The following is a 13,135-nucleotide window of genomic DNA, read 5'->3' as shown; positions in this document are numbered from 1 at the left end:
ATTTTTTCATTATCTGTTAGCCATTTGTATGTTTTCTTTTGAGAAGTGTCTGTTCATGTCTTCTGTCCATTTATTGACTTGATTATTGCAGAAATCAGTTGCTTTCTTATACACTAACAACGCAACTGTAGAAAGGGAAATTAGAAAATCAATTCCATTTACAATAGTACCAAAACCCACAAGATACCTTGGAATAAATCTAACCAAAGAGGTAAAGGATCTATTCTCTAGGACCTACAGAACACTTATGAAAGAAATTGAAGAAGACACAAAAAGATGGAAAAATATTCCATGCTCATGGATTGGAAGAATAAACATTGTTAAAATGTCTCTGCTGCCCAGAGCAATCTATACCTTCAATGTCATCCCAATCAAAATTCCAATGACATTTTTCAGAGTGCTGGAACAAACAATCCTAAAATTTGTATGGAATCAGAAAAGACCCCGAATCGCCAAGGAAATGTTGAAAAAGAAAAACAAAGCTGGGGACATCACGTTGCCTGATTTCAAGCTATATTACAAAGTCATGATCACCAAGACAGCATGGTACTGGCACAAAAACAGACATATAGACCAATGGAACAGAATAGAGAGCCCAGATATGGACCCTCAACTCTATGGTCAAATAATCTTCAGCAAAGCAGGAAAAAATATGCAATGGAAAAAAGACTGTTTCTTCAATAAATGGTGCTGGGAAAATTGGACAGCAATATACAGAAGAATGAAACTCGACCATTCTTTTACACCATACACAAAGATAAACTCAAAATGAATGAAAGACCTCAATATGAGACAGGAATCCATCAAAATCCTAGAGGAGAACATAGGCAGTAACCTCTTCGACATCGGCCACAGCAACTTCTTTTAAGATACATCTCCAAAAGCTAGTGAAACAAAAGCAAAAATGAACTTTTGGGACTTAAATCAAGATAAACCTTCTGCACAGCAAAGGAAACAGTCAACAAAACAAAGAGGCAACCTATGGAATGGTAGATTTTTGCAAATGACACTACAGACAAAGGGCTGATATCCAAGATCTATAAAGAACTTCTGATGACTTTCATTTCTTTCCTTAGACTCAGCTTACAGCTTGGTGTCATTTTTTTTTCAGACTAAAGGTATTCATTCCTTCAGTATTTCTTGTTGAGTCTGTCTGCTACAGTGTATAGCTACAGTACATCTGCTACAGTATATATATATTTACTGTAGCTATATGCATATATATAAGTGAAGCATATATATATATACACACAAATCTGTTGATTCTTACAATGAAAAAAATTGAATAAAAATATATATATATGCTTCATTTTACTTTCACTTTTGAAAGTTACTTTTGTCGTATGTATTGGTTAAGAGTTTTTGTGTTGTTTGTTTTCTTAAGCCTTTTGAGTATGTCATTCTGCTTCTTTCTAATCTCCACTATTTCTGATGAGAAGCTATACATTAATTGTATTGTCATTTCCCCTGCATGTGATAAGTTACTTTTCTCTTTCTGCTTTGAAGATTTTCTTATTGTCTTATCTTGCAGAAGTTTGACCATTGCAATAAATGTTTATAAGATATCTAGATATAAATGTTTTATGTTCCTCTGACTATTTATTATGCTTCTTTGATCTATAAAGTTTTTCATAAAATTTGAGATGTCTTTGGTCATTATTTCTTCAACTACTTCTTGTGCCACTTTGCTCTTTGCTCCTGGAATTCCCATTACATGGGTATTGATATGGTTGATGATGTCCCACAGGTCTCTGAGGCTCTGTTCACTTTTCATCAATATTTGTTCTTCACATTAAATAATATTTACTCATCAATACTCATCAATACTAATATTTACTCAATATTTACCGCTCAAGTTCATGAATTACTTTTTCCACCATTTAAATATTTTGTTGTGCCCATCTAGTGAAATGTTTATTTCAATTATTATAATTTTCAACTCCAGAGTTTCCTCTCCATTTTTAAAAAATATGTATCTCTACTTTCTTACTGGTGCTCTCTACTTGTTATCATTGTCATATTTTCCTTTAATTATTTGAATATGGCTTTCTTCATTTTAAATTTATTCCCTTTAATCCTTTTAATTTAATTGTATTTTGCTATATCCAACTTCTTAGTTTCTATTAACCTTTTTTTTTTTCCTGAGTATGGATTACATTTTCTTTTTTCTCTATCATATGTCAGAATTTTTGTTACAAACCAGACATTTTAGATAACATGCTACTCAACTCTGATTTCCTCCTTAAGGTGTGTGGGCTTTTGTTGTTGTTTGTTTTGTAACTTGCCTGGATTTAAACTCCCATGAAGTATGGCCACTAGTGTCTTTGTTTAGTTTTTTGTTGTTGTTGTTGTTGTTTACCCTTACTTTTGTTTTTTAACCCAGCTATCTGAGGGTCACCCCCATGTCTCTATGGCTTAGTGGCCAGTCAATATTTTGGGCAGAGGTTGTGCTTGAACACATGGATTCCATAAGCCCCCCCACCCCGCCTTGGCAGAAAGACTGTCTCTGTGGAATGCATTCAAAATTCAACTGGTTCTCAACTCTGCCTAGGCTTCTACTTTCTGCTTGCTTCATTTTCATCTTCCTCCTACATGTGCTTATTTTCCCCATCAGTGAGAGGCATAAGGAGCTTATCCAGGCCTGCTATAACTCTCTTATTTCTCAGTTCTTTTCATTAAATATAGAGCTTCTTGACATCATCTCAACCTTGAGATAAGAGAGGAGCAGATTTCTCAGTTCATTTCCTCCCCAAGTTGTTATTTTTACTAGTAATGTAGACATAGTTTTTGGCCTTCATGCCAAATCAAGTCAGCCCCTTCTGGCCATGGGACTACTGTTATTCAAGGCCAGCAGCAAAACCATCACTTGGAAAAACTATCACCTCACCTGAACTGGGCAAAAGGGATAAGAGCTGTTCCAGAAGGAAAAGCTGCAGCTCCCACTGTCCTTACAGTTTCCAGTGGCTTTTTATGAATAAGTGCTTCTCGACTTCTTGCTTGCTTTCGGTTGACTTCCAGAGCCCTGAAGTGGTTATTTTCGATCATTTCCACCCCCACCAAAGGTATATTTGCTGGGGAGAGGATATTTTGATCTTTTCATGCCACCATGCCAGAATCTTCACCTCTGGATAGTAAATTTAGATTTTGAATATTTTATGTGAACTTGTTAATTTGCTAGTAGTAGGAAAAGGAGTTTTATAATACTCATCAGATTCTACAAGGGGTACGTAATTATAAATATTTAAAATTATGTGATATTTACATGTATCATGAGTAACACTGTCAGGACTCACTACGTAACTGCTACTAAGAGTGGAACAGAAAGAGCTAGGGTCCCCTGCAGCAGGCATCTGCACAACAGAGAGAAGAATCAACAAAACATTATAGGCATGAGAATTTGAAAGGGAACCCAAACAACTAATGCTTTTAGTTACTATCATTTTGTGAACTTTATACTACTTGGCAGCATAGGACAGCCACCCTCTAAACCTACCCTACTTCAGGTGAAGGGCCAACATGTCCACAGCTGATGAAAATGCTCCCAAACATGCCTAGCATGCAAAACTTCTCTATGTGATTATTTTCCAGCCAAACTGTAAAGTCCAAATGCTGAAACATAAGTAGAGGGGGCACAAAATAAATTTGATAAATCTTCCCCAAAGGGGAAGTGGTTAGGCAGATGGATTTAGGCCTTGAAGAGCCTTAGTTACTTAGTTAACCTCCTTGAGCCTCTCTTTTTTTTTTTCTCTCATAGAAACTTGAGACAATAGTATCTATTTTATAAGGTCTTTATAAAGATTAAATGAGTGAATCTGTAGAAGTTTCTCACTTGGTACCACGTTAAGACTTCAGTATGGGCTGTTATTTATCACATCTCTTTTTAGTGGTCTGTACATTTTTCTTTAATTGTTAGCTTGTTAAAGCCTTGGAAAGGAAGAACTATGGCATTCAGGGAAGAGCTGCGTGGAGCATTGATAGGTTCAGACAGTACCCAGGATTGCCTGCATTCTTTATGAAGATATTTCTCTTTAGAAATTCACATGCAAGAAACACCCATAACCTTTGGTATTTGTTCAAATCCTCTTAGAGGATGAGAATAGCATTCTGTGACCTATGAATATAGTGCAATTTTGAGACCTCCTTGTCTCAGGACCTCACTGAGAAATAAAGAATTGAATCAACTTGTTTTTTTGTTAGTGACAGAAGATATAGAATGAGGGAAAGATGAGACCCATAAATAACAAAACGCTTATTCTAGCCAATTATTACAAAATCCCTTCTTATCAATACATGTGTCCGTGTATGATGAGAAAATACGCACTATTGTTTTCCATATTTTAGAACTATTATTCTGCCCAAATAGATAATAGAAACAAAGCTTTAAGTTTTTGGAAAAAAATATGTATATATATAAAACCGAAAAAGAACTCATTTTATCTGTGTGTGAGTGTTTGGTTTGGGGGGTTTCTGGTTTTTGTTTGCTTATTTTTGCCAAAAATTGTGATGGACGTTTTACTATTCATTCCCACAGTGTGAATAATTTATTTGAGTACTTTGTAGTGTTCTTTATTGCCTCTAAAATAGAGCTGTAGTATATATATATATATTTATTAAGCCTTTAGTTTTTGTTCTTTTCTCCCTCACTAATATTTCTTTATTCTCATGTAATAGGTCAGTGAATGCATACTAAAGCTGCTATCGTTCAAATAAAAAAGGATTTGCATATTTAATTCTTGGCTTTCATTTCAATGTGGCTTTAGAATCATTAAATTTGATACTGATTTTTTTCTTCTCTTGCTTTTAGCTAACTGTTTAGAATTAATCTTCTTTCTCGTAGTGTGACTGAAAACTCTTCTAAGACAAATTCAAAGTATTAGTTGACTTAAACTTATTATTTACTTTACTTCTTACTCTCATCAGTATTCAGAAAAAGTGTTGCAGTGAAATATTTTATTATTTTGCTTGTCAAACATCCAACCTCCTTCACTATTTTATATAAATCCCCATTGCTTATACTATTAGAGAGTCTTAATGTCTTACCTCCCTCACCAGAAATTAAAGGTGGGTGTTCTTTTGTCTCCTCACTTCCTGGGAGAAGCATTTGACCCCTGCTCAGCCAATTAGACATTCCCACCAAGTCATCTAGAATCGACAGCAAGCACCACAGAGATGAATTAATGGCTGAGTGTGTCTGCTATTGCCGTGGAGTCCATATTGAAGGCAGCAGCAAAATATTGGTCCGATTGTTCTTGCTGCTAAACGCTGGAATTCTTTATTTTCCAAGGGTCCCACCAATTTAGGTTCTTACATCAACCCCCCCCCTTATCTCATATAGCCAGAAATGGAGTCTGTTTTTAAAAGTTCCTGAATGATAAAAATATTCTTCTCAAAACCATTATTGCATGTTCAGTCAAAACATTGCCTCATTCATAATACTGCCTGTTAAGCTTTGTGTGCTCATTAGCTCATTCATTATATAATTTGTTTCATTCATTTATTATCACTATGATTTGGTATAAATAACATAGGTTTTACTCAGGCAGAGCTGAGTTCAAATTCTCACTTCAACAGTTAATGTATAATCTTGAGTAATATGTGATACAAACAAATAATGCATTTTGAAATTCACTGTATAAGAAAAAGAGCAATGAATTCAGGATCAGAAAATGCATTACTAGCTCTACCTTTAAGCAATGTTGAAAATGCATTACTAGCTCTACCTTTAAGCAAGGGTAAATAAAAAGCTTTGATCGTGTTGACTTCATCTATAAAGAAAGTGTCATCTAGGATGATTTTCATGGCCATTCCTAGTTCCAAAATTCTATAATTCACATAAAATTCAGTTCCATATGTCAAAACTGTGATTGTATTCTGCAGTCTCTCCCCGTGTGTATGTATATGTATGTGCACTAGATGTTTTATATAAACTCATGCTTTTTTATTATGTCAGTCTAAGAAGGGTATCGCTACCATGGTATTTCATGGAAGAGGCCATTTATACCCAGTGATATAAGCAGCTTGCATTGCCTACAAACCTGTATGTTCTGGGTGGACCAACCACCCCTGTGAGAGCATTCCCACCTGCTCTTCTTCTGACCAGAGCTCTTGATGCTCCTTTGTATCTTATCCCTACCTGACTTGTCTTTAACTGACCCTTTCAAGTTTGGGGTTAAATGTATGTCTTCAGGAAAACCTTTCTGGATTTCTCCCAACTTCTTCTACCTGAGTTAGGCTTTCTCAGGGTAGGCACTTTTTTTTTTTTAAGATTTTATTTATTTATTTGGCAGAGAGAGAGAGAGGGAACACAAGCAGGGGGAGTGGGAGAGGAAGACACAGGCTTCCCTCTGAGCAGGGAGCCCGATGCAGGGCTTGATCCCAGGACCCTGGGATCATGACTTGAGCTGAAGGCAGATGCTTAACTGACTGAGCCACCCAGGTGCCCCTGTAGGCACTTCCTTATGTTTGCTTCTGTGTAGCACTCATCACAATTCTACCTTAATCATTATTTGTATCATTACTCAATTAAGTTCCATGAAAGCAGAGTCTTGAGCCTAACTGTATCTCTAGCACCTTGCATTGTGCCAAGTCCATAGTGGCTACACAATAGATATTTGCTGAATTAGAAGGCTCTCTCCACTCCACTGTGATGACAAGGGAAAAGGATTTAAGCTTCAGAAATGTATGCCATGAAACAAAGCCTTACTGATATTTGCCATGATTTTGGATCACAGTCTGTTTCTTCCCCTAATGTCCTGGGAAACAGATATTATATGTATTGGCCAGCATCTCAACATGCAGCTGCCTTCACTGTTCTCTTGGTGGTGAGCTCATCCATCTCTTGATGATTTGGATAGACCACAATAGCTCTGTTTTGGATAATTGATGACAACATAACATTTAAGGACACCCTGGGGTTATGAGCCTAGTCATGGGAGCAATTCCAGATTCTATCACTCCAATTAAAGGAATAACTCTTTAAGGGTAGAATTCATAATCCCCAGGAACTGGTGGGTGACATTGGCATTTGACTAGAGTCCATGGATAATGTAAAAATAAAAGCCAATGTAAATCATCCCTTTATGGGAAAACGAATCCCATTGTCAAGCAAATAAAAAGTGCATTTGTAAGTAACTTAAAGTGCCAAATAATTTGTAAGCCTTCCAAATCTTTGTAAACAACTAGAGGGCTTAATATTTTGTAGGTACTCAGTCAATATTACTGAATTGTAGATTGACTGAAATAGTTATGCTTAAGAGAGCTTTTTCTCTACTGTGCATCCCTATTGATAGTAAAGTCTTAGAGAAAGAATATTCATTTAATTCCAAATATTGAATGAGATGAATAGAGGTGATTATAAAAGAAACAAAGTCCAAGATGTATAAAAGGGTGGTTAAAGAGTGTTGAACACTTCCAATCTCCAAGGATAAAATGAAGTACATCCAGGTGACTAATATGATGATGGCAAAATGCCTGATACCCAGTGTATCTGTGCTAATTCATTCATTAAAATGCGATCTTGATTTGTCTCATACTTGGAATGGCTCGAAAGTTCACTCTCGGGGCTCCATCTGTCTTCTGCTCATATATGAAACAATGATAACACAAATGGAGGCAGACAGTCACAAAATTACATCCACACTCAAACACAAGATGAACTTTGATGATGCAGGACTTCAGAGCCAAAGTGGAAGCCGTGCTTGGCTCCAGGTCCAGCCCATAAAGGGATAATGGGCTGAAGGGATACCCCTGATGGGGAAGGACAGGTCAAATCTTACCTTCTTCTGCCAGAGTTGAATTCAGTCAGAGGAAGAACCTGCATCAGGCCACCATCTATGATATTGCCAACAGGACTTTTTGGCTCTCTGGTTTGGGTAGACACCACATTCTTTCTCTCAATGTTGATGTCTATCTAACAGACTCTTTTTTGTTCTTTTGTTCTCATCACTTCTCTTCCTCTCACTCACTCACTCTCCTTCTCATATCTGTCTCTCTTTTATTTGTCTCACAAATTTCTCACATTTGCTAAGGACTAAATATACCTGATTATTTGACTCAGAAAAATTGGAATTAGTGGAAATAAAGGCCACAAAAGAGAAAATCAGTGATGAATAAACATTTATTTTGGTCAAAAACTTGATTAACGAATCACATTTTTATCAGCAATTTAACTGAGAAAGCATTTTTACTAATGAAAATATTTTCAGCAAGATAAAAATAAATGGAAATCTTTTGAATGTGATGAATAGAAAACTGATCAATGAAATCAAATGGGCTACCCGAATCTTTTCTGGAAAAAAGTTTGTAAATGACATTTATTGGGGTTCATATTTTTTAGATAAAAATGTTTTGTTCAAAGCACTCTCAGGATTAAAACAGTCTCACCTTGAAATATCGTGGAAAAACATCATCATCCAGGAATCCCTGGGAATTATTCAAAACTGATTTTATAAGTCAAACTAGATGACCTCAAAAACCACCTCCACTTCTGGAACCTTGTTTTTTCTATTACCCCAGTATTCCAATAAAAAGTTTCTCATGAGATATAAAGGCAACATTCCTTGGTAAATCAACACATATTGCAAACCAAAACATTTTATGTTTAAACATTCACAGCTCAGTGGTGTGAGACTCGCACACAGCCTGATCTTTAAGGAAATCATAAGCATGTGGGACTTCGCAGTAGGGTTTTCAAACTTGGATTGCCCCAGAGTCAACGAAAATTGTCTATAAAAGAGACAGTAGCTTATCATAGAAAGAAAAAAAGGTTCTCTTATAACTTCTTTCCCATTTGGAAAACATATTTTTTATCAGACCACAGTCTTTTCTTTTTTTTTTTTTTTCTGGAAAATGTTCATTCCTAGCAGAGAAAATGAGAATGTTCCAACCATGTGAAGGTGCACAGTTGTTCGTGCTGGCATTAGTATTCTGCTGGGAGAATCTGAGGTATGTGATTCAACCAAGCCAGCACCAAGGCCTAGCACATGCCTGGGGGTCTGGGTTCTTCTCAGACTGGGTACAGAGAGCAAAAGTTTTCCTTCCAGCTGAGGAAGAAAATCTCCTACTATTGCTTCCACGTAGGAAATCACTGAGTAGATGCTATGCTGGTTCTTGGGAGAAAAAGAAGCAGATTTACCCAGAGAGAAATGCCGGTCTTTTTAATGTGTGTGGAGAACCTGACCCAAACATCTTCTTTTATACTTTGGAGAAAAAGAATAGCCTTGCTGAAAATGAATATATTTTGATGTCTTCCTCTTTTGGAGTGTCTTTTTTGTGGTGTCCATCCATCCCTCCCCATGTGAGGCTCTTCTTATCTATCCCCACCACCACACCCTATATCCACCACACGCCATATATGTGATCTGCACCCTTTTTCAGTACACAGGAAAATTAAACTCCTGAGTGAACATATCTTATACAAGGTTTTCAATATAGAAGTTGTTACTTAAGTGAGGGCATCTCAGGATGTCCAGATTCTCTTTTAAAGCAAAGCAGTGGTGGGACGCCTGAGTGGCTCAGTTGGTTAAGCGTCTGCCTTCTGCTCAGGTCATGATCCCAGGGTCCTGGGATTGAGTCCCACATCAGGCTCCTTGCTCAGCAAGGAGCCTGCTTCTCCCTCTGCCTGCCTCTGTCTCTCTCTCTCTGATAAATAAATAAAATCTTAAAAAAAAAAAAAAAGCAAAGCAGTGGTAGGAGGAATATTAAATTAACTGGGGTAGTAGTGTGTTGATGACTCTGAATGAACCTTCCAGAGAAGGTTAATGGACGTCTTCAGGTACTTGGATTACTGGCTCACACAGTACTCAGTATAGAAGCACAGATTTCTTTTGTTGAACGTACTTTGAAGAGAATCAAAGACCACATTCTTGTTGTTTTTGCATCTCCTACAAATAGAAATTATCACAATTCTAAGCACATTATAGATTCCCAGTATCTGTTATATGGCTCAATGGTTTATCAGTCAAGACTGCATTTGGTTGCACGAAATAGAACACCTGACCATATGGGGTCTAAACAAGTAAGTTTATTTTTTCCTCAGAAAGAAAAATGTCCAGAAAGAGGTAGCTGAGGGCTGATGTGGTGGTTCTATGATGTCATCACGAGACCTAGATGCTTTCTATTTTGTTTTCCTCCCCCCCCCCCCCCCCCCCGGCGTTTGATCTTCAGCTTTATGCTCTCAAGATGGCAACAACAATGCCAGGTATTATGTCCATGTTTCAGTTAGGAAGAAGAGTAAAAACAAAGAGCAAAGGTGAAAAGGACACATGTCAGCTGGGTCTGTCTCTCTTTATCTGGAACACATAGCTCTCCTGAAGGCCCTAACCAATAATACCTCCACTTACATTTTGCTTGCCAGAATGAGGGGCTCATGACCAAACCTAACTGCAAGAGGACATGTAGGGAAATCAAGATTTTTTTCATACATATTTCCTTCTCCCAGATAGAATTGAAAAAAAAGAAGGGCAGGATGGATCTAGACGAGGGAATTAACAATAGCTATTATAGAGACACAAACTGTCCAGATATAGGTGATTGATAAGTGGGTAGAGTTTGGGAGGAGTATGCTTGGCATGGCAGAGAAGACCCTTCATCATCTGGTCTCAGGAGCTCAAATGTACCCTCTTTTCACCCAGGAAGTCATGTATGTGATTATTTTCATATATGCTTCCTTGTACCTGAAATACCCATTTATCCTTATTCACCTATAAAACTATTTGCCTTCAAGATATATTCAAATGCAAGAATGTTCAACCTCTATGCTAACCAAACAAAACTCATCTGTGGCTGAATATGATCCATAGGCCAACAGTTGGCAACATCTGGCAAAAAAAAAAATAGTACCATAAAATGTTAGCCCAAAATTCTTTAAAAAGAGATCCTACCAATCTCATCTATATTTATAGACAATCTCAGAAATCCTCTATAAAATGTGCTTACTTTTCCTTAATGTAGAATCCTGGTGAACTCTCCAGAAATAATTATTTGTGCATCATAAACCTAGGTCATTGAATTATTTTATCCAGTATAGAGAATCATTGGGTACAAGACATGTGAATTTTGGAAAACATTTGCCAAACAAGCTCAAGAATTTTTATTGAATACATGACCAAATGAAGTGATAACTCTAATGTGTTTAAAACCAGGGTCAGCGATAGCCCTTAAATACTTATTTACTTGTTGACTGCATTAATGAAGAAATAAATGAATTAATGATTTTTGTTTGTTTGTTTAAGCCCATAATTAGTTATATGCCAATTAACCTCACATAAAGTTATGGTACTTGATGTGATACTTGAAACTGTTGCTTCACCCCCCACCCCCCACCCCCGCAGCCTTGGTAGGGGTGACTGTGCTTTCCTGATCCCTTGACTTTGGTCTACGCTTTCTGATTGGTTTTGGTCGATGGCAAGAAGGCAAAGACGACAATCGGCCAGTTCTGACCATAGACCTTAAAAGCCTTGTGCGCTTCCACTCTCTTTTTCCCATCTCTGATACTTGTAGGGAAAAAAAAAAAAATACAGATTTGGTGAGTTTAAGAAAAGCATCTCTTTTCTTCTTTTAATTTAGATTTTAATGAAACTCCAGCCATATTAAAAATAAAAACCTTTACATAAATGTTGAAACTGGGGTCCCATTAAAGAGCTAATAACACTTTTAATACGTTTTGTTTCCTATTGAAATTTCTTATGAGGTTTTTTCTATGAACCTCTTATTTGACAAGCAAGATTTATGAAAAATAATTTTAGAGAATATATGGAAAATTAATGAGTTTCATTCATTCTACATTTTTCATCCTAAAAATACCAATGTCCTCTAAATATTCTATACTCTTGCAAAGGAAAAAAGATACTAATTTCTCTAGTACATAAAAGGTATTTTCCCATTGACCACTCCGATTCAAAAAATAATTTATGAGGGGAATGGAATTAGTATTCTATGAGATGAATTCAATACAAAGCATTGTTCATAGGTTATTTTACTCCATTCCTTACTGTAAATTACTGAGTAAGCATTGTTACTCTTATTTTGAAATGAGAAAATTGAGTCCCAGGGAGTTTAAGTAAGTTTCCCTAAATCATACAGTTAAAAAACACACAGGTGATATTTGTAACCAGGGCTGTATGATAGCAATGAGTTTTTGCTCATTGAGCTGTACTACATCATAATGTCAGAAAATAGATTAAGTACACAAAGAAAAGTAAATACAAAAATAATTTAAAACATGCCAGAAAGTATATAATCTCCATTATGAAGTTTGGGGAAGAAAAATGGGTTAAGAATAAAAATTTCTGGGGCACCCGGGTGCCTCAGTCTGTAAAGCTTCTGCCTTCGGCTCAGGTCGTGATCCCAGAGTCCTGGGATCGAGTCCTGCATCAGGCCCCCTGTTCAGCGGGAAGTCTGATTCTCCCTCTCCTTCTGCCCCTCTCCCCTGCTCATGCCCCCCCCCAAATAAGTAAAAAATAAAATATTAAAAAAAAGAATGAAAACTTCTGGGAACTCTTCACCTACATCCACATTCAGAAGTCAGGAGGAAGAAGAAGGCATTAATATTTGGAGCCTGACCTACAACAAGAAAGACCCCAGTCCCAGAAGTTTATGATAATGGGACACACATTCTACATCCCCAGAAGTTGACAAAGATAAACTTTCAGCTATAATGTCATGTCTCATGGTGTAGGAGGAAAGATGATTCTAAGAGATGCAAAGATGTATTCTTAATAATGTTGAATCACCCAGTTGAAGAAAATATGCCCTTGTACAATTTTTTTTGAAATATAGCATACAGAAAATGAAAAAATTTTAGAAGTACAACTTCATGAATCTTCCAGTGTGATCATCAGCTAAGTTAAGACTAAGAACATCACCGCCACCTGGAAAACTCCAACTTATGTTCTTTCCCAATCTTTAACTCTTCTTCCTTTCAAAATCAGCCACTAATATGACTTCTGAAACCACAGGTAAAGTATCATGTTTTTGAGTTTCATTTAGATTGAATCATGTAGTATATATTAGTATCTGGATCCCTTCATGCAACATTATAATTGTGAGATTCATCCATGTAGTTTTCTGTAGCTATTCATTCTCTTTGCTGTATAGCATTCTATTGTATATATACATACATATATAGAACATAGAA

The sequence above is a fragment of the Halichoerus grypus genome, chromosome 4, assembly GCF_964656455.1.
Source record: "Halichoerus grypus chromosome 4, mHalGry1.hap1.1, whole genome shotgun sequence".
Classification (NCBI taxonomy): domain Eukaryota; kingdom Metazoa; phylum Chordata; class Mammalia; order Carnivora; family Phocidae; genus Halichoerus; species Halichoerus grypus.
This window is presented reverse-complemented; position numbering follows the sequence as displayed.